Source organism: Geotrypetes seraphini, chromosome 1 (genome assembly GCF_902459505.1).
Source record: "Geotrypetes seraphini chromosome 1, aGeoSer1.1, whole genome shotgun sequence".
NCBI classification, from domain to species: domain Eukaryota; kingdom Metazoa; phylum Chordata; class Amphibia; order Gymnophiona; family Dermophiidae; genus Geotrypetes; species Geotrypetes seraphini.
Window position 1 is genome coordinate 198,281,873 of NC_047084.1, and position 24,596 is coordinate 198,306,468.

Sequence of the window (24,596 nt, forward strand, 5' to 3'; positions counted from 1 at the left end):
GCTTGATGAACTTGCTGCACTTCTTCGAGGGAGTAAACAGGCAGATAGACAAGGGTGACCCGGATGACATTGTATATCTGGAATTTCAGAAGGCGTTCGACAAGATTCAGCATGAACGACTATTTCAAAAAATTGCGAGCCATGGAATTGAGGGTGAAATACTCACGTGGATTAAAAACTGGCCAGCGGATAGGAAACAGAGAGTGGGGGTAAATGGACAATAATCGGACTGGAAGAACGTCACCAGTGGGGTGCCACAGGGCTTGGTACTTGGACCCGTGATCTTCAATATATTCATAAACAATCTGGAAATGGGTACGACGAGTGAGGTGATTAAATTTGCAGATGATACGAAGTTATTCAGAGTAGTGAAGACGCAGGGGGATTGTGAAGACCTGAAACGCGACATAACCACGCTTAAGAAATGGGTCGCGACATGGCAAATGAGGTTCAACGTGGATAAGTGTAAGGTAATGCATGTCAGTATCAAAAATCCCATATACAAATACAAGATGTCCGGGGCTGTACTTGGAGAGACCCCCCAGGAAAGAGACCTAAGAGTACTGGTCGATAAGTCAATGAAGCCGTCTGCGCAATGCTCAGCGGTGGCAAAAAGGGCGAACAGAATGCTAGGAATGATTAAGAAGGGGATCATGAACAGATCGGAGAAGGTTATCATGCCACTGTACCGGGCCATGGTACGCCCTCACCTGGAATACTGTGTCCAGCACTGGTCGCCGTACATGAAGCAGGACACAGTACTACTCGAAAGGGTCCAGAGAAGAGCGACTAAAATGGTTAAGGGCCTGGAGGAGTTGCCATACAGCGAGAGATTAGAGAAACTGTGTCTCTTCTCCCTTGAAAAGAGGAGACTGAGAGGGGACATGATCGAAACATTCAAGATAATGAAGGGAATAGACTTAGTAAATAAAGACAGGTTGTTCACCATCTCCAAGGTAGAGAGAACGAGAGGGCACTCTCTAAAGTTAAAAGGGGATAGATTCCGTACAAACATAAGGAAGTTCTTCTTCACCCAGAGAGTGGTAAAAAACTGGAACGCTCTTCCGGAGGCTGTCATAGGGGAAAACACCCTCAAAGGATTCAAGACAAAGGTAGACAAGTTCCTGCTGAACCAGAACATACGCAGGTAAGGCTAGTCTCAGGACACTAGTCTTTGACCTAAGAGCCGCCGCGTGAGCGAACTGCTGGGCATGAAGGACCACTGGTCTGACCCAGCAATTTTTATGTTCTTTAAGTCTGTCACTATATGCCTTATCACGAAGACCTCACACCATTTTAGTAGCCTTCCATCCTTTTTATATCTTTTTGAAGGCGTGGCCTCCAGGATTGTACACAATATTCTAAATGAGGTCTCACCAGAGTCTTATACAGAGGCATCAATATCTCTGTGCCCCTTTTTTTAATGTTGTATCTCCTGCTCTGTCCAGGTTATACTCTTCTCTGCCGTTGTTTAGGATTGAATTTGCCACTCTGTCCAGGTTTCACCCCTTGGTCTTTGTTTAGAATTCTACCTGTATTTTGTTTCTATAGCTGTCTTCCAGTATCAGATGGGTTCTTTGAGCAATTGGGTAAAGAAGTGCCTTTGCACCTTCTGTTTCCTTCACTCATGTGCAAATATTTTAAAATGTTTTCACTTACAAACTTTTTAAGATGTGATGAGCACTTTAGAATTTCTGAAATGTCTTAAAGGTGAACTAGCCTCTAAACCTAAGGTAATTTCATATTATGGATTCATTTTTTATCTGTGCAGCTGCTTTTATTATTGTAACATAGAAACATAGAAATAGACGGCAGATAAGGGCCCACGGCCCATCCAGTCTGCCCACCTTAATGTCCCTCCCCTACCTTTGCCCTGTGAAGAGATCCCATGTGCCGATCCCATTTGGCCTTAAAATCAGGCACGCTGCTGGCCTCAATCACCTGTAGTGGAAGACTATTCCAGCGATCAACCACTCTTTCAGTGAAAAAGAATTTCCTGGTGTCACCTCGTAGTTTCCCGCCCCTGATTTTCAACAGATGCCCTCTTGTTGTCGTGGGACCCTTGAAAAAGAAGATATCTTCCTCCGCCTCGATGTAGGTAAGTTAAAAGAAAAAAGAAAACCTGATGATCAAGCCTCTAATTACTTACTTATTCATTATATCAACACAGTCAGATTTTCAGGATATCTACAAATAATATGTATGAGATCAATTTGCATTTACCAAATCTCCAATATGGTTATGATTTTGTTAATTTAGGGGAGAATTCATCCAAGGGTAGTACCACGTTAGCACATGCTAAACGCTAAAGACGCCCATAGGAATATAATGAGCATCTTTAATGTTTAGCATGCACTAACACGATACCGCCCTTTGGTGATTTCCCCCCTAAAAAATGCTAAAAACTGTGAATTCTACAAGCAAATAGTTCCAGAGAACAAGTCTGGAACTACTTGCTTGTAGAATTCATTGTTTTTAGCATTTTTTTAGGGGGGAATTCATCAAAGGGTGGTATTGTGTTAGCACATATTATTTTCTTCCTTTCAACAATAGCTGAAGCAATATTTTTCTTTATTGAAGATTTGTTAGTTACAGCAAAATCTCAAAAACAGAGAGAAAATTCTGAGCTCTTTGCCCTCTTTTCCACATTTTATAGAAACAAATCACAGATATATATATAGAGAGAGAGAAGTTTCCGCACATAGTAACATTCTAGCAGATTAAATTCTCCTCTATCCTGTGCTGTCTAGTATGTAATTGGTATGATCACAGTAAGTCTCTGGGGCCATCTAATAGATCCAGGCTCACATAGTATAGATGTTGAAATGGTGAATAATTCTAATGAGCCACTGTGCATAGCATCACTCCTACATAATTCCTTGATCAGCTCTGAATTTAGAAGCCTTTGTTTGCAACTCAGTGTCTTGTCACATGTCAACAATTCTCAAGTCCACTAGTCCACAGGGTTGACATGATATTGCAGAATATTGGCAATAACTCTCCCTCCTATTAGCTGAGACCCAATGTAGTTGCCCTATGCCCGGTGCTGTCCACAGCAGGAACCCTTCAGCTCATGATGACAGTGCTGTTTAGCACCGGGCATAGGGCAACTACATTGGGTCTCAGCTAATAGGAGGGAGAGTTATTGCCAATATTCTGCAATATCATGTCAACCCTGTGGACTAGTGGACTTGTCTTTGTTTTGTTCTATTTCTATCATTTAAATTTCTCCAGAATTCTATTGTTCAACGGCTCCCCCTTCTGCTTCTATTCCTTTCTCTCCTCTCTTCTACCTTCCAAAGTATTTAGATCAATGCTGTCTTGTTAAAATGTTTATTTTATTTTTATTTTTCCTCTAACTCTACTTTTCACTTCTCTATTACCCTCCAGGTACTTTAGTTAGATTGTGAGCCTTCGGGACAGTAAGGGAATTTTTCAAGTACCTTTCTTATTTCTAATCTTAATGTATATTTTCTGTAAACCGCTTAGAACCTAACGGATGTAGCGGTATATAAGAAATAAATTACATTACATTTATATATATGGCTTGCTGAGATCCTAAAGTAGGTTAACAGTGGTCTAAATGCTTTCACTTACAAAGAACTGGAGGTGATTGGAACTATGAACTCTTTACAGAGGGTACTGTCTCAGCATGATAGCTGTTTATTTAAAGGATACTTCATCATGAGTTGTCTTGGTCTGTTGGTTAACAAAGATGGTCTTTCTGTTCTTTCGGTACTCAACCTTTTGGGGTTTTCCACCAGAAAGATGAACAGTGATAGAATATGCAAAGTGTGTTGTTCTGAGGTAACTGTGAGCTTTGGATAATATTGAACTTAGTGAGCAAGGATAATACTGAACTTACTACACATGTGCCTAGATCTGTGTTCTGAAAACTGTTCACAAATTTAAATACTTAAAATGTAACGGCTTTGAATGAAAACAGAATCCCAAGGTCCTTTAGATGCCACATCAGCTCATTGACTTTCATGCACACACCATTATAAATATCCATAGCAATTCAAGGTCTAATTTTGCATAAACAAGTAAATTTTTAAATGGCATTCAGCTCTAGGGTTGAGCAGTATTTTGAATATCTCTGTTTCTCTGAAAGTTACAGTTAGTCCTTTTGTATAGCCAGTTAGCTGCCTGCTTAATATTGTGAACTGAATATTGCCACCTTGATTTCTTTTATGACATATGTAAAATAGTCTTCCATTAGTGTAAATTAATGTGTATTTCATGGTTCTGACCTAAAAGTAAGATCATTTTATATCAAGGGATTCCAAAAAAATTTGTGAACTAGACAGTGGAGACACACGTTTTGGCATTTTAAATTGTTACTATGTTAGTAACAAGTCATTTATTTAGGTGATGATGGAATGGCTTTCAGATAACAAACCGTAGCAATCTGATATTTTAGTCCAGACAATAATTTTAGGTTTAATTATTCATGCACAAAACATGGAATTGTAATTCTTATTTTATTCTAGTTCTGTCAGTGATAAAAATTTTAGTTTTTATTCAGTCCTGTTCCAAAACTTGCTCTTAGTTCACAAACTCACAGCTAATAATTTTAGCTCTCCCAAACATTTTAGTTCTTACTCAGTTCACAAAATCGCAACAAATAATGAAGTGATTTTTTTTTTTTAGTAAAACAGACAATTGCAAACATATCAAGAACAGCCCTCAGAATATCACACACAAGCAACTTATTCCTCCCCTTTTTACAAAGGCAAACTGTTGAGCAACGTGAGGCTAAATGCACCCAATTATTAGTAGTTAAGAGTAGTGCTGCCCGATTCAAATCGATTCACCGATTCGAATCAGGTGAATCTATTTGAATCGATTCAATTTCCCCAAAAATCAGCCTCCCGATTCAATGATTGATCCTTCCCCCGTGCCTTCCAAAAGCAGGAGCTACAGCGCTGCCTCTTGCTGGCCATCTGCTGCCACTCCTGCTTGAGGGAGTCAGAAAGGCCTCCCCCAGCTTCCCCGCTCTTACTTCCTTAAGGTTAACACGGCAGCTTGCAGGCTCGTTGGTGTTATAGCGATCCCTGCAGCTGCCCGTTGTCCTCAGCGGCACGTTCTCTCCGCTACATCCTGCCCCTGCTCAGACGTCAGGGACAGGATCGCGGCAGAGAGAATGTGCCACTGAGGACGACAGGCAGCTGCAGGGATCGCTATAGCACTAGCGATCCTACAGGCTTCCGTGTTAACCTAAAAGTAAGAGTGAGGGAGGATACAGGCTTGCGGGGGGAGCAGGCTGAAGAGTGCCTTCATGGCAGGAAGGTAGGTCATTGAGGGGGGGGTAGGTCTTCACGGCGGGGAGCAGGAGAAAAGAGTGCCTTCACAGCAGGGGGGTAGGCCATTGCGGGGGGGGGGGGAGGGCAGGTTTTCATGGTGGGGAGCAGGCTTGTGCAGAGGGAAGAGGAGGAAGAGTTCCTTCACAGTGGGGAGGCAGGCCTGTGCAGAGGGAGGAGGAGGAGGAAGGAGGAGAGATGCCAGACCTGGGATGAAGGGAAGAGAGAGGCCAAACAAAAAAGAGGGGGAGGAAAGCAAAGGAGAGGTGCTGGACTAAAGGAGAGAGGGAGAAGAAATGCAAGACCACAAGGGGAAGGGTACAAGAGGGACAGATACTTCTCCAAAGTAGGTGGGCAGGGTGCAGGATGGCAGGAGAGATAGTAGGAGAAAACTTGTACCTGGGGAAGGGGATACAAGAGGTAAGGAAGACAGAAAGAAGAAACTGGATATGGGGAGAGATAAGATACTGGATATGGAGGGAGCATAGGAACGGGGACAATACTGGAGAGGAGAATAGGGACAGGGACAGAGAGATGCTGGATGAAAGGGTAGTTGAGAAAAGGAGAGATGGTGGATCTGGGGATGTTGGGGTCCATCGCTGCAGCTGCGGGGGGATGGAGATGAAAAAAAAAGAAAGATACCAGACCTCTGGGGAAGGAAAGGGAAACAGAAAGGGAACACAGAGATGGAAGATGGATGGTTAGCACGGAGAAAGAAGAAAGAAGGAGAGCCTGATCAGAAGACAACCAGATCAACATGGGACCAACATGATTTGAAAAATAACCAGACAAGAAAAGGTAGGAAAAATAATTTTATTTTCTGTTTTGGGATTACAATATGTCAGATTTGAAATGTGTATTCTTCCAGAGCTGGTGTTGGACCGCGAACATGAGCTAGGATTTAACAGAGAGAGGAAAAGTATTTTTTGTTTGTTTATTTTGTTTACACCACAGGACCAGTGTGGGTAGGAGAGGGCAAAGGGGGTGAAGAGGCTATAAAATAAACCCACCAGGATGTTTGGAAAAAACCACCCAATTGGGCAGGAAAATCGAAAAATCGATTCAATAGGCTGAATCGAATCGAAATTGTTTTTCCTGAATCGGGCAGTACTAGTTAAGAGCTTTCTACTCAATTTGCGCAAATCTGGGTACCATATTTGGATCCAGGGGTTAGTGCAAGTTTCAGGAGGTTATTAAAGTGGGGAGAGCATGGTCATGTAATTCACCTAGCAATATGTGCAGCTTATAAAATATTATCGTGTACACACATTATATGGCATATTTAGGTGTGCCAACTTATGCCAGGTGTTGACACGACATAGGTTGACGTGTCTAATTTTTGGCCCACCAAAGTAGCTTTGCATTTTTATTCTATAATGATGTAGGTGCATTTTAAATCATTATAGAATTGGTTCTAAAAGTGACCTTTCCTGGCATCTAAAAGTGTGTACAATTGCCCCTTAAGTACTTTATTTTCATTTCTTCTCTGAAACAGGTTTCTGTTGTGTCCTTATGTTGCTATGGTAAGATCATTCTTATGTAGAACCAATAAGAGAATGTAAAGAATTCGTATTTCTCTTCTGCTGAATCCAGGGAGTTACATTTACTGCAGTGTGGTGCCACCTAGGTAGAGAGTGTTGACCAATATATAGAGAGGGTAAGTTTATAAACATCTTCTATGTGTAGAGCATGTTATACATGTGGGAAATGGATCTTACAAAATTTAGTGGCCATACATGTGCATTTGAATACATGTGCTGGGAAAAGTGAGTACCTACTTTTACCTGTGGAGCTTGGACAGTTCTGTAGTGTAGTTCTAAGCATATGCATAGGTTAAAACATGCACATGTATACATACACATTTACACCTTCTTCAGGAAAGTAATTGTGCATTAGAATGTGTGTGTTATGCGGAATAGGTATTAGAGCCTGTTTCATAAAAAGCACATAGGCACATCTTGCTTTTATAAAGCATTGCCATACTGGAACAGACCCTCAATCACGTATTTAAATATTTATTTTTGGATGCACATATTTGTAGACATATTTTGACAGTTTTTTTTTTAGATATTCACACATTATTCTCCAGCAATATTGGCATTGATACTGAACTATTGACTAGAAAGTAAGAACATAAGAGTTGTCATTATGGGACAGACTGAAAGTCCATCAAGCCCAATATCCTGTTTCCAACAGTGGCCAATCTAGGTCACAAGAACCTGGCAAGATCCCAAAAGAGTAAAATAGATTTTATGTTGCTTATCCTAGAAATAAGCAGTGGATTTTCCCAAGTTCATTTTAATAATGATTTATGGATTTTTCTTTTAGGAACTTGTCCAAACCTTTATAAAATAAATTACTCAAAATCCCACAAAATTATCCAGGATGAAAAAAAATAGGGGTCAGTATTCAGGCAGTTGCGCTAAAAGTTATTTCTAAATATTCAAAGCTGGGCCCTGTCTGGGCTTCAGCTTTGAATATCCAATTTATTTTTGAGCCAGTTAAGACTTAGCCACTTATGTCTATATTCAGCACTTAAGCAGCCATGGGTTAGCACATAAAGGCTCTCTTTTACTAAGCTGTGGTAGAGGTTTCTACCATGACTTGGGGTGCTATATGCTCCAATGCAGATCAGACACTCATAGGAATTCTATGAGTGTCGGAGCAGCGTTGGAGCATTTAGTGCTCTGGGCCACAGCAGAAACCTCTACCATTGCTTAGTAAAGGGGGGGGGAGTTTCAACTTTAAAGTTTTGAAGTTTATTAACATTTTGATATACTGCTGATAGGAGTACTTTCTGAGTGATGTACTTATACATTCAAAAATGTTAAAATAAAGTTGAACAAATAGAATAAAATAATAAGCTTAGGAGAACTAGAATGTTAGATAGAAACATGACGGCAGATAAAGGCCAAATGGCCCATCTAGTCTGCCCATCCGCAGTAACCAAAATAATTTACAACAACAACAAAAATAAACAACACAAGAGATAGGTCTGTTGTGGGCTTTGAGGACCTTCTAGGTTATAACAACAACAAAAAAATCATATACATATGTAAAAGTAAACTGGAAAAAAATAATTTAAAAATCAGGAAATGCATCCTTAAATAAAAGGCAGGACAGATTTTTATGTGATACCATTTAAGTAGTAAACATAGTAAATGATGGCATTATAGAGAGTGGCCTAAAGGATCTGGCCATTCAGAGTCTCAGGCCATGCCCAGTGCATCCCAGCATGCACTAAGAGGGAGACCTAATATTCCGGTTAGCCCAGGTGCCTAAGGCCCCTCCTATGGAAGCATGCACTTTGAAGAGGAAGACCCGCCATTCTGTGGAGGCGGGCCTGTCAGCCGGAGGGAATAAGCATCCCTCCAGCCGGCCTACAAGAAAAAGGTATGGTAGGGGGGATCCAAGTGGGCTTGGGTGATGTCAGGTGGGGGCAGGTTTTCAGGGGGATTCCGGAAGGAGGGAGTAGGCATCCCTCCTGCCAGTGATCTTCAGGGGGTGGGGTTTTGGCAGGAGTGAGTGGGCATCCCTCCTGCCAGTGATCTTCGGGGGATGGCGGCAGGAGGAATTGGGCATTCCTCCTGCCGCAGACATCAAGGGGGGAATTAGGGGGGTTCCGGCACGAGGGACTGGGCATCTCTCATGCTGGCCGACTTCGTGGCTGCGGGGTTTCCTGCAGCAGCTGCTGAGTTGATCACGGCAAGGAGATTCCCTTGCCATGACCAGCTGAGTGGCAACGCGATTCTCTAACCAACACCTGTGACATGGATGCCGGTTAGAAAATCGGGGTGGATAGGCGTCTATCCATCAGGACAGATGCGATTCTATATAGGACGCCCGTGTGCGATTCTCAAAAGCTGCTTAGGCAGCTACTGAGACTGGGCGTCCTATACAGAATCCGATCCTAAATTGGTTAGCATGTAGAAATGTAACATACTTACTCTCCACCCCAGTGCTAAAAATAAAATATATTTTTTAGCATGTGGGAAGAGTGTGCTGATCACAAAAATTACCTTGAGGGTTCCATTCATGGCTTATGGTAAAGCTTTTATTGCTGCAGTAACTATAGTAAAAGGACCCCTTTATGTGGTATATGTGAAGGCATTCACAGGGCTTAATTTGGATGGATCAGGGGCTGTGTTACAAACACATGAATAGAATACTCACACATACCGTGTTTCCCCGAAAATAAGACACTGTCATATTAATTTTGAGCCCCAAAAAGGCACTAGGTCTCATTTTCAGGGTTGGTCTTCTTTTTTTCATGTACTGTACAATGATCATCTTTCCCTTCCTCTCCACCTCAATTTTTCCTATTTCCTTTCTCTCCCCCACATGTGCAGCATCTTTCCTCCCCTCTCACCCAACCCCTTGTGCAGTGTCTTTCTATCCCTCCCTCCCATCCCCCTGTACAGCAGAACCTTTGAAGCTTGTATCCTTCCCTCCCTTCCGTGCAGCAGAATCTTTGCAGCTTGTATCCCTCCCTCTCATCCCTTGTGCAGTAGAACCCTTGCAGCTTGTATCCCTCCCCCTGCCCACCGCCGCTGCGCACCCATCCACCGACCCATCCATCTGTCCTGCCGACCGCGATACCAAAATATTGTACCTTATAACAAATGGCAACAACAACACAGCAATATAGACAGGTTGCTTCACGGCCTTCTCCTGCCCGAGCGCATGTACCGTGTTGCTGATGACATCATCAGTGATGCGACAGGAACGCCCAGGCAGTAAAAGGCCGCAAAGCAACCTGTCTGCATTGTTGCGACACTGCCGTTTGTTATAAGGTACAATATTTCGATCTTGCGGTCGGCAGGAGAGATGGAAGGGTCGGCGGGGGGTGGGGGGAATCAGCAGGGGGAAGCGCTGCTGCCGACAACTAGGGTTTATTTTCCGGGGTAGGGCTTATATTAACACCTACCCCAAAAATCACGCAAGGGCTTATTTTTGGGGTAGGTCTTATTTTCAGGGTAACACGGTATTTATACCTTCCTATGTGCACTTTCAGGCTAATTCTGACACACTATTTCATAAAGGCACATGGGGGTTAAATTCTATATATGGCACCTAAAAAATGGATATGAGGCAGAAGATAGGTGGATTTTGATTTTAATATACAGATGTTATTGCACTATTAAAATACAGTGCTATAGGCACTGCTAAAAGGGATGGGTTTCAACTTGTTTAACTAGTTTGTCTTTTGCAATGCAAACAATGTATTGGTTTGTTTTAACCTATATTTTACTTTATTGTATATTGCCTAGAAATCTGATAGGTGACCAAATCAAATTTTAATAAAACTTGAAACTTGGATGAATTCCCTATGAGGAAAGGCAAATATGGCAGGGCTCTTCAGCTTGGAGAAGAGCCAGCTCAGGAGATATATGATAGAGGTCTATAAAATACTGAGTGGAGTGGAAAGGGTAGATATGAATTGCTTGTTTACTCTTTCCAAAAATATTTCTTCACTCAACATGTATTTAAAGTCTAGAATTCATTGCCTGAGAATGTGTTGAGTTAGCTTAGCAGGGTTTAAAAAACATCTGGATAATATCCTAAAGGAAAAGTCTATAAGCCATTATTGAGATGGCTTAGGGAAATCCACTGCTTATTCCTAGGATAAGCAGCATAAAATCTGTTTTTTCATTTTTGGGATCTTGCCATATAACCTGTGATCTGGGTTGGCCACGTTGGAAAGAGGATACTTGGCTTGATGGACCTTTGGTCTGTCCCAGTTTGGCAATTATTATGTTAATACTTGTCCTTTAGTGAACTTGGACATAAGTGAAAATGCATAACAATGCCTTCCAAGAAGCAAGGAACTGAGGGGCCATTTTACTAAGCTGCATGAACCCCTAATGCGGGCTTAATGCAGGAAAAATGGCCTAACATACGCTAAGAGCATGGTATTTATTTGGGGGAGGGAGTTGTGTCATGAGTGGAGAATGGGTGTAGAAGCGCTATTCAACTGGCGCACTGACATTACCACCACGCTAAATGGTTAGCACATCCATAATAAGGGAGCCCTTGGCACCTCCTAAATAGGAGGTGGGAAGTGCTCCTGCATTAATTAATTTAAATGGCCATGTGTTAAATGCCAACTTTAACACATGCTAGAAATTCAACTAATAGCAAAATGCTTATTTTACAGCTGCACTAGCAATGGACTTGGTGCACAGGAAAGTTCCATGTTAGGCTGCTCTAAGCCCATTTCCTAGTGGAATTAAGTAAAAGGGCCTCTGAATTTTACACTCTCCAAATTGATCATTATTTCTGAGTCTGATTTTGCATGTTTTATGATGCATTGGACCAGTATTGAGAAACATTTCAAAACAGGGTCCTTTGTATTGTGTTATCCCTTGCCACACAGCCAAAACTGCAGCACTCTTGCGGCATCCTTTGTAAATTCAAATGAAACCCCCCCCAAAACACATTAAAATTGAAGTCAGGAAATTCTGATAAAACAGTCTTTCATAAGGGTAGCATAGTATTAATGAGAGCATGATTACTAATCTGACATTTGAGGGCAGGTGATGTGATACAGTTAACAACTATCTGTAATTAATATGTTTCATTTAATTTTGATTCCATCAAATGTTATAACACTGTAGGACAATCACATAATTTGAAATTTGTTTGACCTATCTAGGCCTACATCAATTCAGCATAAAGGAGAATTGTAGGAGTGAGAGTGCCTGATTTTAAATAGCATTTCTTTGGTATGGTAAATCCACATTCAGTATAAGCCTTGAAACATAGGGGCCCTTTTACTAAGGTGCGCTAGTTGTTTTAGTGCACGCTAATATTTAGTGTGCACTAAAACGGCTAACCTTAGTAAAAGGGCCCCATAGTTGATGAAGGTAACTATATGGGATTCTCATACTAAAAATGTAATATTTGGAAAGTATGTATATTTGTATGATGTAAATCTGTATAATTTATCGTTATTTATGTTTTTATTGCCAGTTTTGTAACAATATGCAATCACTGAATGTACCTGTACCCTTAAGGATCATGTTTTTTTTGTTTTGTTTTTTTAACTGTATTACACATTGTTTATGTGTGAAGAAAATCCATATGATTCCAAGTGTTTGAACACAGGAGGCACATCTCAGGGCACAATAACAGTGAATGTAAAACCTTTTGAAGGTGTTTACTATTCATCCTGTTAAATTTGGGAAACATTTCCTGACATTATAGCGCAGTGTTTCCAGATGTTTATTCTTGATGTCAGTTGGGAAGTCTAAACTCATAGTTGCATGGGGTTAAGAAAAGCCAATAAGAAATACATATATTCATGAGACCCATCTGTTCAGGATTTGCTCAATAGGGTTGGTCCAATGCTGGGTTTACCCCATTACATACAGGGACTTGTGGTCTTGCTTATCTTAGGGAATGACACATGGAAATCAGAACTACAAGTCCCTGCATAAAGTGGGGTAAACCCAGGACTGGATCCACCCTTTCCGACGAATCTTGATCCAGTTAGCAACCCTGTTCAAGATACAACCTAGTCATATCTTTATAACTATAATGACACAGCTTGGATTACATTGAGACATTGCCAAATGGACTTTTTTGTACTTCAAACAATCTGGGTAATGTTTGACTTTTATTATGTAATCTGTAGAAGTAAAGCTGTATCATGGATTAAAATGTTTTCATAATGGTGTTGAAGTTTTTATACTAAACTGGTACTTGCATTTGTGTCAAAACCAAAAAATAGGGGAATACAGCCGTATAAACTAAGGGCCACTTCTATCAAACTGTGCTAGCAGTTTTTAGCGCAGAGAGCTGCACTGCTCCCAACGCTCATAGGAACTCTGCGAGCATCAGGAGCTGCATGGGCCATTCAGTTTTATAGAAGAGGCTCTAAGTATAACAAAAAGAACGTACTATTGAATCAAAAAGACAGAAAATCGTAAATACAGAAAATGGAGAAAAATAGACCTCGTACACAAACATCCAGGACTCCACTGTACCTTAAGCCATCCGTATCATCACAGGTCTGAAAAAACTCCACATATAAATGTTCTGTTAAACTTTCATCACTTCAATAAACTTTTCTTTCAAAAACTATTTTCTTCTTTACAAACTGGAATGTTATCAGAAATTCACTGCATAAAACTTGTTATAATGGCTACAGCTGGGACCAAAAAAGTCTCTAATTGCACACAGGCATAGAAAAGAGCGTGAAAAAAACTTATCTTCAGAACCATCTGGCAAAGGCAACCCGTTGCATATTTCTTTCTAGATTGCCCTGACGGATCACTCCCAACAGCAAGCGCTTCTGTTTCGCCCTCTCATCCAGGCTACTTCAGGGGAAAATTAAATTGACAAAAATTATATAACTGGCATGGCTCCCATAATGGCTGCGGGCCATTTTTGTTATACTTGTATTTGTGTAGCACATTGTAAATAAAACTATGGAAATGATTAGAAAAACTTTGACATATAACTTTTGAAATATATCCTTTGGGCATGTTCTGGTGTTGCACATCCTTCCGGCCATCCTTTCATCAAAGGTATGGGGTGGGGTGGGTTGTGTCGGGGTGGGGGTCTGGAAGATTGGGGGAGTGTTGGGGGGTTTGAGCTTTGGTGGATATCACCAGTTAGGGGGTGGCATCAGGAGGAAGTGGGCATCCCTCCTGTTGATGGGGGGGGGGGTCGGGATCGCAGGCCAGCAGAAGTGGGCATCCTGATTTTGGGAGTGGATTCTGGGGATCCCCTGCTATAGCTGCTCAGCTAATCACGGCAGGAGTATTTTCCCCCTGATCAGCTGAGCCGGCAGGACTCCCCAAAGCCACGGCTATGGGGAGGCCTGCCTGCTCAGCTGATCAGGGATTCCCTTGCTATGATCATTTGATGGCAAGGGATCCCTCAATCAGGCAGGCACAATCCTGTAATCGGCACTGGTTAGAGAACTGGGGGTTAAGGTATCTGGAGGGTTTTCTAAGACAGGCACGATTCTGTTTAGGATGCCGGTGTGCGATTCTCAGCCACTTCTCAGGCGTCCACTGAGACCGGTGTCCTGTACAGAATCAGCCCCTTAGAGACTCACTGACCTCAGTTTCTTATTTTCTTTTTTTTATGAGACTGTTTATTCTTTTTTTATATATATATTGATAATTTTCACGATCAAAACACAAGAAAAAATATCGTGAAATTAAAAAATTATCATTAATTCCAAAAAGTTCAAGGAAAATTCTTGAGTACACAATATAGTTAGTCCACAATCAATGGAGACGGTGCTGAATTTGCTGAAATTTAACAAACATATTATATAACCAGGTAAATCAAAAGGAGGCTCGAATGCCCTAGAACATTCCCTTATCAAAACAGACTGAAAATCAAAATTAATTATTACTATCCTGAGAAGCAATAAATGTAGATAACTGCTGTAGTTTAAAAAAAAAACACATATCTGTTCTCTTTATAAATCATTACACATTTACAGGGGTATCTCAGAACAAAGGTCGCCCCCAACTGAACCACCTTAGGTCTCAGTATGAGAAATTGTTTCCTTCTCTGTGTCGAACGAGAAACATCTGGGCACATTCTTATAGTATTTGACAAAAAGGGAACATCTTTATATTTGAAGAATATTTTTAACATCCATTCCCTATCTGAATCAATAGCAAACTGTACTAATAATGTAGCTGGAACCTGAGTCTCAGTTTCCGACCTCTCTAGAAAATCAGTTAAATCCAAACTATCTGCAGATAAGTTCTGCTGATTAGGACTTTGAGATCTGAGTCTCACAGGTAAATAATAGAGAGAGGTGGATGTGAGGTATCAGGTACTTTCAAAACTTCACTTAGATAACGCTTAATCATATCTTTTGCCGGTATGAAAAATAATTTTGGAAAGTTAATAATCCGCAAGTTACTTTTCCTAATGGAGTTTTCCACCATTTCTTGTTTGAAATGTAAACTTGCACTATATTTAACCCGTTAGTGCTTGCGTTTCCACTGGTTTTACTCTGGTGTCACAATCATTTAATTAATTTTCCAATACTGAAACTCTATTCTTCAAATCCAAATTTTCTGAAAGTATCGCAGTACAATTTTGAGAAAGTTGCTGAATCTGGTGTCCCAAAACCAACTGGAGGTTAGAAATAGCCTCCCAAATTGTTTCCATATTGAAGACTTTAGGTTTAGGTAAGGGCAAAAGCTCAGTTCTGGTTGCCCCTGTTAAAGCCAAAGTACTTGCGTTTGCTGCAGATATTCCTGAAATAACTTTTATCTGGTCCTCTTCTCCTCACGGCTGCTTAGATGGAACTGCACTCTCCCCCTGCTTCCACATGGCTCCATGAACTTCGCCCTGCCGGGCAAGCAGGAAGACGTTCTGAATACGGCTCGGCGTCAGCTGCACCTCTCCCGCTACACCAGCTTCCGCTTTTGCTGCATTAGGTCGAACCGGAGGACACTGTTCCTCCGGAGAGAGACTGGCACCCTCAAAGGAAGGGAGAGACGCCTCAGCCAGCGCTTCCCCTCCAGATGAGGTATTACTCTCCGGATAATGCTGCATCCCATGGCTGTGCTGCACAAACTCATCCATCAGGCCGACTATAGGTAATTGCTCGCCCGGTAATCCCGGGCGCTTAGACTTTCTTTTAACCATTTCTGGTTAGGAAAAAGAAACTCAGTCGGCTACGATGTCGGCATGCTGCTTCCAGCCGCCATCTTGTCAAGCTTCGCCCCCTTCCCATCACTGCTTGCTGTTTATTCTTTTTATCCAACTGGCTGGAGAGGATAGGACACATATCTGACCTAGACTGCAGGTGAATTGAAACTGACAGGGCAGGCCATCAAGCCAACTATATCCGTCTACTAGAAAGATTATCGAAGTAAGCACCTAATCTTCCCTTCTAGTGCAACAGGTATAGTAGGCTTGACCAGTGGGATGTACCAAAGCAGTCTCAAGCCTAGAGTGGGATAAGAGCCTGTGCATAATACTGAGGAGCCAAAAGCCGCATCATGCCACGTCCACTCTGTAAATCTTTGTAATACAAAGCAAGGAGAGTGGACCATGTAGCCACTCTACAAATTTCCTCGGGCAGAATTGCCTTGGCCTCCACCCATGAAGACACTATACTTCTAGTGGAATGAGTTCTCAGATATAATGGTGGCTGTTTTCCACAGCCAATGTACATTGATGAGATCACTATGTGGATCCATCTACTAGATGCCTTGGAATTTGGCCTGACTGGTCAGAACAAAGAGATGATCTGAGACTCATTGGTCACCTCGAAATAATGGAGAAGAACTTTCTGCACATCCAACAATGACAATACTTTGCCTTTCTAATCCATGGGATGGAATGCAGGTAAACGGACCTCCTGATTGATGTAGAATGGCAAAACCACTATCAGCAAAAAAGAAAACTGTGCGCAGTGAAATCCCATCATCTGTAATTTTGAGGAACAGTTCTCTGCACGAAAGTGCCTGCAACTCCAAGACTCTTCTTGCAGAGGCATTAACTAGGAAAACTGTCTTTACAGTGAGATCCAGCAGCAACGCTTCCTGCAGAGGCTCATACAGAGCCTTATTGAGACTCTGCAAGACAATGTTAAGATTCCATGATGGAAAGGGTGGCTCTTGAGCAATAGTACTGCATGTTCAAGAGCCCTGCCAGAAGCCCAAAGCATTCCAGATTCTCTGGGAACAGGCCCTGCAACAGGAGATTTGGATGGCCCAGCAATTTGAGACCCTTGTCCCTCTGCAGGTGCACTAGATCCACTGTTCTTCCCTCAGACTGCTCCTCACAATTTGAGACCGCATTATTTAGATCTGCCTTTTCTTTGGCCTTTTTCACGGCATTGCGAGTTGGGGAAATAGCCCATTTGTGAATGCGCCTCAATATTGATGGTCTATTATAAGCAGACATGCTCTTCCAAGATAAATCAGTGGACATCAGGATAGCATACTCAAAAACTGACCTCCAGGGTAGAGGATGGCTAGTCACCCTGATGCAAGTCCCGGGCCTAGTGACCTGTCACCACTATGAGAACATACTTGGAGTGGTGCCCTGACATAGCCCCACAAATATATTTACTGGCTATAGAGCAAACATACGATGAGCCAAGCTGGTCATACGGAAGGCTCATTTCTGGCAGGAGCCAGGACCCTAGCAGGGCAAGTATGGGGCCTAGCTCGAATCACGGCGGGCACCCATACAATAGGAATGGCACAGTAGGAATGGCATATGCTCCTAGCTTAGGCTATGAGGCAGGGGTGCAGGGTGAACTCAGATGATTAGATAGCACTTGTATGTCTCTAGTTGTGTTTGCCATGATGGAATCATTAATAAAGCTGCAGCCATGTGATTAACTCCAATTTTTCCCCCGTGTCATTCTCTACTCTAAATTGTGATGTTGATCCAGTGTTTGTAATGTGCTTTGATCCTGCCCTCCATCACCTAGCTTAATTCAAGTCTTCAGATATGTAATTTTTTTCTTCAGGATTACATAGTGGCCATAGGAGAAGGGGTATGGGTGGGTGGTGAGGGAGTTTGGATTTAGCTCATGTCTTTTCTCAGTAGTAGCTCAAGGTGAGTTACATTCAGGCACAGTAAATATTTTCCTGTCCCCTTGGAGGAGGGGGGGGGTTATAATCTAAGTTTTTACTTAAGGCAATGGAGGATTGAATGATTTATCCAATATCACAAGGAGCAGCAACAGGATTTGAACTAGGATTCTCAAAGTATTATGCTGCTCTTTCACTTTTCAGGAACATAATATGTGAGTTCACAAAGAACCCTTATGCTAAGCAACATTCTTTACAAGTCTACAGATGAACTCTGGTTTTATTTTCTCCCAATATTTTATAAAGATGCAGATAAGCCTGGCGCATGGCCAAAATTAGTATGTAGCGTCCTGAGCAGCTAGGGAAGGCAGATATTGTATTATTAAGCTGAGTAAGTATCCATATATTTCAAAATATGTCCATATTGACTTGTTTGCAGTAAAAAGAAGTATACCTACTGAGGTATGTTGTTTTCTAGCAGAGACTTGCAAGGTATGTAAGGTGAAAAGGCACCAACTCATGCACAATTTTTAAGCAACAATGTTTGATCAAATGCCTAATGAGAACATAGATTAGTTCAGAGGAAGAATATCAGCCCTCGCAAGTAAACACTGTTTCTCTGTCTTCCTAAAATGCTGAAACTGCAACTATCATTTGCACTCAAATACAAACTAACTTGACTATAAACCGAGGTAACTTCTTTCTCCCCAAAAAAGGAGGGAAAAAAAGACTTGAATATAAACTGAATATTCAAGTGACCTCTCAGGCTCTGCATCCAGCCCCCACCCCCACCTAGTCCCTCTTCCTTCCCCTGCCAGGCTGTGCACTCAACTCCCCTCTCCCTGTCAGGCTCTGCACCCTGTGTCCCCTCCCAATGCCTTGCAAGCCTCTACAGGGCCTACCATAAGACCTAGTGGGCTGGGACAGGAAGGATGCCTTCTGTCCTAGCCAACACGACTTTTACCTCCATCTCACCTCCCCAGCATGCCTTTCGGATCCCTGGTGGTCCGGTGGTGAACAGGCAGGAGCAGTTTTCCTTTGCTTCTGCCCCGTGCAGAGCCGCTAGCTGGTTGGCTGCTATGAGTTCTCACGAGTTCTATTGAGAGCCCGTGGCAGCCATTCTGCTGGCGACTCTGCATGGGACAGGAGCGTGGAAGGATTGCTCCTGTCCCAGTTCATTCCTGGACCATTGGTGATTTGAGGGGAATGTTGGTGAGGTTAAAGTTGTTAGAATCAGATGGGAGGGGTCCCTCCTGTCCTGGCTCATTGCAAGGTCGTGGGAACTCGCGGCAGCCATTCAGCTAGATACTGCACAGGGCAGGAGTGAAGGAGAAACTGGAAGCCCTGAATATGTATTCTCTAGAGCAGAGTTTCTCAACTTCTTCAAGTCAAGTACCCCCTAAGTCTAACAAATATCAACTGAGTACCCCTGCCCAAGCTGTGCCCAAGTTCTGCCCCAGACCCAACCCCCATAATAATAGTACTAACTGTAATGCAATTTCTTCCATTCATTTTTCATATACACACAATATAACCTTAAAACTTAATGGTAACCACAAAATAAAAAAATACAAAGCACACTGTACACAGAAAATGTTAATTATTTATATTCAGGGTTTTTTTTTCAAAGAGGTCAAGGCAGATGACTTTAAAATATACAATGTCACTTCAGTAATAACTATAGAAAAATAGACAAATATAGTGCAAAATATAGACAGCAGATATAAATTTTCAAAACACACATTTCAATTACTAAATTGAAAACAAAATCATTTTCCCTACCTTTGTTGTCTGGTGATTTCATGAGTCACTGGTTGCACTTCCTTCTGACTGTGCATCCAATATTTCTTTCTGCCTCCTGCACTCTTCCTCTCCTCTGGACCTCATTCCCTTCCCCAACCAACATCTCTCTGTCCATCCATGAGTCCAACTTTTCTTCCTCTCTCCTCCACTCCTATTGGCAACATGTCTCCCTCTCTCTCACTGTCTATCTGTCTTTCATTCCCTCACTGCAAAGGGAGCAGGGAAAGAGAGAGATCCAGGGTGCATCTGTCCCACCCCGTCTACTGCCACATCCAACATTTCTCTCATCCCCGGAACATGTACAGCATTTTTCATCACTGCCCACTAGCCCCATGCCCATTTCTCGTATCACCCCTCTCCGGCACCATGCCACATCTCTCCCTCCAACACTATGTCCAACATTCCTCCCCCTTGCATCCCCTTCACTCTGTTCCCTCTCCACCACCATATCCAACATTTCTCCCTCTCATCCTTCTATTCTTTCACTCCTCTGTATGCCCAATTTTCCTTTCTTCCTTTGCCCATGTGCACCATCTCTTTTCCTCTCACACATTCATGCACAACAGTTCTCCCTTTCTATTCCCTCCCTCCTATGTCCCAAGTTAGTGCTCCCTTACTCATGTCCCAAGTTCATGTCATTTCCCTTCCATGTCCTGAGTTTGTGCTCCTTCCCTGCCTTCCAGCCTGTGTCCCAAATCTTGCCCCTCCCATGTGCTCCTCTTCCCCCTTTCTCCCTTTGTTCCAGATCATGTCCAGGTTTTTAAAAGCTTCTCAACAAAATTGCATCAGGAAGAGGCATGCGCAGATGCCATCTGGGGGCAGAGTGGGGGGCGGAACAGGGCGTGACAGGTGGAATTGGGTGGCCCTGGGGGCAGGGCCTTGGGTCCTGATTTTCCCAAAGAAAAATCTGGTAACCCTAAGAAAGGGGCTATGCAATTTTTTTCACAACTTAATTATGCAGTTGAGGTCTCTCTATCTTGGGGGTATAAATACCCATACACTTCCCTCTCCCGATTTACGGTTTTAGGGCTCGCAATTTCAATTATTTGTCATTTCCTAAAACCAAATCACCCTTACCTCCCTCCCACCTCCCAGACCTCCCTGGTGGTCTAGCAGTCTTTTGGGACAGAAGCGATCTTCCTACGCTCCTGCCCCATGCAGATCACTCATACAAAATGACTGCCGTGAGTTTCTGTCATAGTCTCGAGAGATAATGAAGGGAATAGACTTAGTAGATAAAGACAGATTGTTCACCCTCTACAAGGTAGAGAGAACGAGATGGTACTCTCTAAAGTTAAAAGGGGATAGATTCCATATAAACGTAAGGAAGTTCTTCTTCACCCAGAGAGTGGTAGAAAACTGGAACGCTCTTCCGGAGGCTTTTATAGGAGAAAACACCCTATAGGGATTCAAGACAAAGTTAGACAAGTTCCTGCTGAACCAGAACATATGCAGGTAAGGCTAGTCTCAGGGCACTGGTCTTTGACTTAGGGGCCACCACGTGAGCGGACTGCTGGGCACGATGGACCACTGGTCTGACCCAGCAGCGGCAATTCTTATGTTCTAATATATGTGTCTTGGTGTCCTCATTGCACAACAGTATAATGAACCAGATTTTATGTGTGCAAGGCAACAGGTCAGTCATTCCTGACTGCTTATGTTATTGAATTTAAGGAGTGAAATACAGTACATTAGCTTTGGGAAATATGTATAGCAGATTAATTTTATTGTGTTCAACAGAAAAGGAAATGCATTTCTGTTTTTCTCCAGCGTTATTTGCTGAGTTTAACTTTTTGAGGCTCCCAGTTCAATTTTTATCTACTAATTTTGTTTCTAATCTGACTATATTTGGTGAAGGTATGGCTTAAAATGTTTATTTGCAATGCCTTAGGCCCATAAAATTGTATAAAATCATCTTTCTGCTTTGAGTGGGGAGATGTGGGAAAGAAAATTAAGACTGCGGGATGGGAATGAAAACTGCTTCAGTGCAGGGACATTGAAGGGATGAAAATGCGGGATGGTGAGGTCACAGAGAGGCCATAGTTTCAAAGAGCTATTAAGTGGAAAACAGTGAAAGGCTCCCCTCTCTCATTCATCTCATATCCCCAGCATAGTGCTGGGCTGTTGTAATGAGTGTTTTTATGTAATGGGTAGGATTTCTGAAGGGAAAAGGGAGAGAGACATGCCTCAAGGTTTAGGGATTAACTAAGGACAGTAATTTCCCTCCCACTGCCAGTACAGACTGGAAAAACAAACAAAGTAACAGTTCAGCCTCTTTAAGTAAAATATAAAGGTTAATTTAAAAGTTAAGAACATACGAATAGCCTTATTGGAAGGGGGTTGGAAGGAGGGAAAGACAGATTATAAGATTATATTGTGTGTATATTAAGAATGTATGGATGAAATGACATTATCATTAGTACTATTTTTATGACACTGAGGCAGAGGTTTTGTCCCCTGAACAAAACATTTTGCTGCCTTTGTCCCTGCGTATCTCATCCTCTCTGAGAAGACAGAGGAGCATGGATATACTATGACACATTGGGCTTTTAAGTATTAATGAAAAAATCCTCTTTACTCACAAGTGGAAGAGGAAAAACATTTTCAGGATGGACAATACCTGAAGGACCCTCCAGAGGCACCTCAACAAGTATGCCTCATTTCTGCAGACTGTAAATCATCATTTATTCTGTTACATTCTTTGCAGTCCACTTTTCTATGATACGCTACAATAAGCCATGCCTATGACTTAGCTTTAACTGGCAGATGCACTCATTTATGCCCCTTTCCATGAACTATTCTGTGCAAGTGTCAGCTGTTTTCTCCAATGACTGATCTTATGGAATTTCTCTGAACCTCATTTGCATGCGCAGCTTCACCAATGTGAAAAGGAGCTGCATCAAAATGGGAGCCTTGCCACTGCTACCGCAGCATGTTCCCTCTGTCGCGGTCCCGCTCCTCCTCTGATGTACGGTGCCATGGTCCTCTGACAAATGTCCTACACCCAAACTGGCTTCAGAAACAAGGCTTCAGAAAACATCACTCCATGGAACTTTCATTAATAGGTCTCACTACCAATATCTTATACAGCAGGGGTGCCCAATACGTCGATCGTGATCGACCGGTCGATCGGGAAGGCAATGCGAGTCGATCACGGAGCCCATCCCGGGTTCCGTGATAGACTCATGTTGCCATCCCGATCGACCGGCCGATCCGCCTTCCTCTCCCCGAGGTTCCCCACCGGTCATCACTTCATGCACACCCATTCTCGCTGCGTCCTTCCTTGCCCGACTGCAAGAACCCGTCTTCCTCACACGCCTTTGTCCCGGCGCGCTTTTCACCTGACACCCTTGCTTTCTCCAGTAGAAAATCTTTAATAGACTGGGGGATGATGTCACTTCCTTCGGGAGAAGGCGGGAGAGAAGTCTAGGGAAGTCACGTCACTGGAGAGCTGAGCGCCGGCTGCCCCTGGCGGAATCAAGCCGCCAGACTGGAGAAAGGCGGTCGGGAGCAGGAGGTGCTCTGCCCAAAAATGCAAGAACTGCTGCTGCTCTGGCATCTTGAGTCTGAAAATGGGAAGTTGAGGAGGGGGAGGGGGCTACACATTTTTATAAGTGCCCTGCTGAAAGGAGACTGGAATGGCTCTCATGGAAGGATTTATAGACTGGCTTTTTCTTTTCCTCGGCCCTGGGCGTCCGGAGATTTGGGCCTGCAGAAGCCTCGCGCTGACCAGCATTCCTCTCCCCGATGTCAATTCTGACATCGGAGAGGAATTTCTGGGCCAGCCAATCGCTGCCTGGCTGGCCTGGATCTTCCTCTCCCACATCAGAATTGAAGGGGAGCAGAACCCTGGTCAGCGCAAGGCTTCTGCAAGGAAAGCTTGGGGCAGTGGTGGCTTGGGGCCTGTTTCCCGGTAGCAGTGGCAAACTTAGTGGCTTGGGGGAGGGTAGGGAGAAAGAAACAAAGGGGGCAGGCAGGGAGACAGAAAGAAGGGGGGGACAGGGAGACAGAAAGAAAGTGGGCATGGAGAGAAAGAGAAAGAAAGAACAGGAGGCAGGGAGAAAGAAAGAAAAAGTTGGGGGGAGAATGAGGTCTGGAGGATAGAAAGCATATAGGAGGCTGAAAGAAGGGAAGAAATATTGGATGCAGGAGTGGGCTGAAGTCAGAAGATGTCAGAAGAAGAAGTGCAGCCAGAATGAAGTGAGAAGAAGTTAGAAGAAGAAAGTGCAACCAGAGACTCATGAAATCACCAGACAACAAAAGTAGGAAAAATGATTTTATTTTAAACTTTAGTGATCAAAATATGTCCATTTTGCGAATTTATATCTTCTGTCTATATTTTGCACTATGGCTCCCTTTTACTAAACCTCAATAACGGTTTTTAGCTCAGGGAGTCTATGAGTATTGAGAGCAACGTGGGGCATTCAGCGCAGCTCCCTGCGCTAAAAACTGCTATGTGGTTTAGTAAAAAGGGAGGGGGTATATTTGTCTATTTTTGTATGGCTGTTATTGAGGCGACATTGCATAGAGTCATTTGCCTTGACCTCTTTGAAAAAAACCCGGAATATGAATTATAATTAACATTTTCTCTGCCTTTCAGTGTGCTTTTTGGGGTTTTTAAAAATTATTTTATTGTTGGTAGATCATTTTGACTTGGCCATTTTAAAAGTAGCTTGCAAGCCCAAAAAGTGTGGGCACCCCTGTTATACAGCCTTGATCATTACAACTCTCGTACTAATTTCCCTGGATTTATCGTCAGCATTTGATACCATAGACCATCAACTTCTTATTAATTGACTCCGAGAAATCGGCATATCAGATCAGGTCTTAGACTGGTTCATCTCTTACTTTAAAGATCGCACATCAAAAGTATCATTTAACAACCTCACTACAGACACATTTCCTAATAACTTTGGTATACCTCAAGGCTCTATTCTGTCCCCTTTTCTTTTCAACA

At 42.7% G+C, this 24,596-nt stretch overlaps 1 long non-coding RNA gene across 1 annotated transcript in view; it reads right to left on the reverse strand.

Annotated features, from left to right (window-relative positions):
• The window catches only part of LOC117360163, a 49,525-nt gene that overhangs the window by 17,480 nt on the left and 7,449 nt on the right, over window positions 1-24,596 (reverse strand). The gene's annotated exons all lie outside the window — the stretch shown is intronic.